The sequence below is a fragment of the Rhipicephalus microplus genome, unplaced genomic scaffold (genome assembly GCF_043290135.1).
Source record: "Rhipicephalus microplus isolate Deutch F79 unplaced genomic scaffold, USDA_Rmic scaffold_236, whole genome shotgun sequence".
NCBI classification, from domain to species: domain Eukaryota; kingdom Metazoa; phylum Arthropoda; class Arachnida; order Ixodida; family Ixodidae; genus Rhipicephalus; species Rhipicephalus microplus.
Window position 1 is genome coordinate 222,174 of NW_027464807.1, and position 4,463 is coordinate 226,636.

Genomic DNA, 4,463 nt, shown 5'->3' on the forward strand with positions numbered 1-4,463 from the left:
GCTGCCAGTCACGGCGCAGAAAACGGCGAACAAGTGTTTTTTTTTTTTTCCTAGAATTTGTGTTATAGAAGGCACATTTGATATCGGACGATAATTTTCAACTTTATCACGCGCACCGATTTTCGTGTAGAGGTTTGCAAGTTTATGGGAATTTCTCCACTTGGAATAATGCGATTTAGTAGTACTACGAGAACTTCATGGATGTACTCAAGGGTACGGGGCAAGTCAGTTACGTCAACACCTGCAGATTTTTTACACTTCAAACTGAAAATTGTTGGTTGTGAGTCCTCGTGTGATATTAAAGGCCGATTCGCTAACACATAGAACAAAGAAAGAAAGGAAGAAAAAACGCCCGCGCTCGCTCAAGAAACCTGGGTTCGCAACAAGTGGCAACAACAAGCAACCGAGCGAGTGCGCCAAAACCCGTGGCGGCCGAACAAACGCGAAGTCCCAACCGCGTCAGCCGGGGCGGCACGGGACAGGAAAAATCACTTCAGCCGGGGCGGCGGGGCACCGAATAAACCTCGTCACCTCGTCGCAGGATAAAAGAGGAAACAAAAAGTCTAAACAGCGTCTGCTGGAGCGAATGCGTAATAAAACAACAACAACAACAAAAAAAAAACACCCGCGCTCAAGAAGTCTGCAATCCTCACAAAAGGCGACTGTGACCGAGCAGCGTCAGCCGGGGCCGTGCGGAAACGGAAAAACCGCGACTACCGGGGCGTCGAGGCACCGAAAAATCCTCTTCAGCCGCGGCGAAAAAAAAAAACAAAAAGAAAGACGGAGGGGGGGGGGGGAACCACGTCTGCCGGGGCGAAGGAAAAAAAAAAACGCGTCTGCCGGGGCGAGCCCGGGTGCGGCACCACCGGGAAAACTGTGGCAAACAGACATGGCGATCGAGTGAGTGGGCCGCCAGCCAGGCTCAGCCAAAAAGTGCAAAGTCCGAACTGCGTCAGCCGGGGCGGCAAAAACCGCGTCAGCCGGGGCGGCGCAAAAAACCGCGTCTGCCGGGGCGGCACGAAACCGCGTCAGCCGGGGCGGGGCGAAAACTGCGTCAGCCGGGGCGAAAAGAAAAAAAAAAAAACGCGTCTGCCGGGGCAAGCCCGGGTGCGGCACCACCGGGAAAACTGTGGCAAACAGACATGGCGATCGAGTGAGTGGGCCGCCAGCCAGGCACAGCCGAAAAGTGCAAAGTCCGAACCGTGTCAGCCGGGGCGACGCAAAAACCGCGTCAGCCGGGGCGGCGCGAAAACCGCGTCAGCCGGGGCGGCACGAAACCGCGTCAGCCGGGGCGGCGCGAAAACTGCGTCAGCCGGGGCGGCGCGAAAACCTCGTCAGCCGGGGCGAGCGAAAAGGGGGGGGGGGGGAACCACGTCTGCCGGGGCGAAAGAAAAAAAAAACGCGTCTGCCGGGGCGAGCCCGGGTGCGGCACCACCGGGAAGACTGTGGCAAACAGACATGGCGATCGAGTGAGTGGGCCGCCAGCCAGGCTCAGCCCAAAAAGTGCCAAGTCCGAACTGCGTCAGCCGGGGCGGCAAAAACCGCGTCAGCCGGGGCGGCGCGAAAACCGCGTCTGCCGGGGCGGCGCGAAAACTGCGTCAGCCGGGGCGAGCCCGGGTGCGGCACCACCGGGAAAACTGTGGCTAACAGACATGGCGATCGAGTGAGTGGGCCACAAGCCAGGCTCAGCCAAAAAGTGCCAAGTCCGAACTGCGTCAGCCGGGGCGGCAAAAACCGCGTCAGCCGGGGCGGCGCAAAAAAACCGCGTCTGCCGGGGCGGCACGAAACCGCGTCAGCCGGGGCGGCGCGAAAACTGCGTCAGCCGGGGCGAAAGAAAAAAAAAAACGCGTCTGCCGGGGCGAGCCCGGGTGCGGCACCACCGGGAAAACTGTGGCAAACAGACATGGCGATCGAGTGAGTGGGCCGCCAGCCAGGCACAGCCGAAAAGTGCTAAGTCCGAACTGCGTCTGCCGGGGCGGCACGAAACCGCGTCAGCCGGGGCGGCGCGAAAACCGCGTCTGCCGGGGCGGCACGAAACCGCGTCAGCCGGGGCGGCGCGAAAACTGCGTCAGCCGGGGCGAGCCCGGGTGCGGCACCACCGGGAAAACTGTGGCAAACAGACATGGCGATCGAGTGAGTGGGCCGCCAGCCAGGCACAGCCGAAAAGTGCTAAGTCCGAACTGCGTCTGCCGGGGCGGCACGAAACCGCGTCAGCCGGGGCGGCGCGAAAACCGCGTCTGCCGGGGCGGCACGAAACCGCGTCAGCCGGGGCGGCGCGAAAACTGCGTCAGCCGGGGCGAGCCCGGGTGCGGCACCACCGGGAAAACTGTGGCAAACAGACATGGCGATCGAGTGAGTGGGCCGCCAGCCAGGCACAGCCGAAAAGTGCTAAGTCCGAACTGCGTCAGCCGGGGCGGCAAAAACCGCGTCAGCCGGGGCGGCGCAAAAAACCGCGTCTGCCGGGGCGGCACGAAACCGCGTCAGCCGGGGCGGCGCGAAAACTGCGTCAGCCGGGGCAAAAGAAAAAAAAAACGCGTCTGCCGGGGCGAGCCCGGGTGCGGCACCACCGGGAAAACTGTGGCAAACAGACATGGCGATCGAGTGAGTGGGCCGCCAGCCAGGCACAGCCGAAAAGTGCTAAGTCCGAACTGCGTCTGCCGGGGCGGCACGAAACCGCGTCAGCCGGGGCGGCGCGAAAACCGCGTCTGCCGGGGCGGCACGAAACCGCGTCAGCCGGGGCGGCGCGAAAACTGCGTCAGCCGGGGCGAGCCCGGGTGCGGCACCACCGGGAAAACTGTGGCAAACAGACATGGCGATCGAGTGAGTGGGCCGCCAGCCAGGCACAGCCGAAAAGTGCTAAGTCCGAACTGCGTCTGCCGGGGCGGCACGAAACCGCGTCAGCCGGGGCGGCGCGAAAACCGCGTCTGCCGGGGCGGCACGAAACCGCGTCAGCCGGGGCGGCGCGAAAACTGCGTCAGCCGGGGCGAGCCCGGGTGCGGCACCACCGGGAAAACTGTGGCAAACAGACATGGCGATCGAGTGAGTGGGCCGCCAGCCAGGCACAGCCGAAAAGTGCAAAGTCCGAACCGTGTCAGCCGGGGCGACGCAAAAACCGCGTCAGCCGGGGCGGCGCGAAAACCGCGTCAGCCGGGGCGGCAGGAAACCGCGTCAGCCGGGGCGGCGCGAAAACTGCGTCAGCCGGGGCGGCGCGAAAACCTCGTCAGCCGGGGCGAGCGAAAAGGGGGGGGGGGGGGAACCACGTCTGCCGGGGCGAAAGAAAAAAAAACGCGTCTGCCGGGGCGAGCCCGGGTGCGGCACCACCGGGAAGACTGTGGCAAACAGACATGGCGATCGAGTGAGTGGGCCGCCAGCCAGGCTCAGCCCAAAAAGTGCCAAGTCCGAACTGCGTCAGCCGGGGCGGCAAAAACCGCGTCAGCCGGGGCGGCGCGAAAACCGCGTCTGCCGGGGCGGCGCGAAAACTGCGTCAGCCGGGGCGAGCCCGGGTGCGGCACCACCGGGAAAACTGTGGCTAACAGACATGGCGATCGAGTGAGTGGGCCACCAGCCAGGCTCAGCCAAAAAGTGCCAAGTCCGAACTGCGTCAGCCGGGGCGGCAAAAACCGCGTCAGCCGGGGCGGCGCAAAAAAACCGCGTCTGCCGGGGCGGCACGAAACCGCGTCAGCCGGGGCGGCGCGAAAACTGCGTCAGCCGGGGCGAAAGAAAAAAAAAACGCGTCTGCCGGGGCGAGCCCGGGTGCGGCACCACCGGGAAAACTGTGGCAAACAGACATGGCGATCGAGTGAGTGGGCCGCCAGCCAGGCACAGCCGAAAAGTGCTAAGTCCGAACTGCGTCTGCCGGGGCGGCACGAAACCGCGTCAGCCGGGGCGGCGCGAAAACCGCGTCTGCCGGGGCGGCACGAAACCGCGTCAGCCGGGGCGGCGCGAAAACTGCGTCAGCCGGGGCGAGCCCGGGTGCGGCACCACCGGGAAAACTGTGGCAAACAGACATGGCGATCGAGTGAGTGGGCCGCCAGCCAGGCACAGCCGAAAAGTGCTAAGTCCGAACTGCGTCTGCCGGGGCGGCACGAAACCGCGTCAGCCGGGGCGGCGCGAAAACCGCGTCTGCCGGGGCGGCACGAAACCGCGTCAGCCGGGGCGGCGCGAAAACTGCGTCAGCCGGGGCGAGCCCGGGTGCGGCACCACCGGGAAAACTGTGGCAAACAGACATGGCGATCGAGTGAGTGGGCCGCCAGCCAGGCACAGCCGAAAAGTGCTAAGTCCGAACTGCGTCTGCCGGGGCGACACGAAACCGCGTCAGCCGGGGCGGCGCGAAAACCGCGTCTGCCGGGGCGGCACGAAACCGCGTCAGCCGGGGCGGCGCGAAAACTGCGTCAGCCGGGGCGAGCCCGGGTGCGGCACCACCGGGAAAACTGTGGCAAACAGACATGGCGATCGAGTGAGTG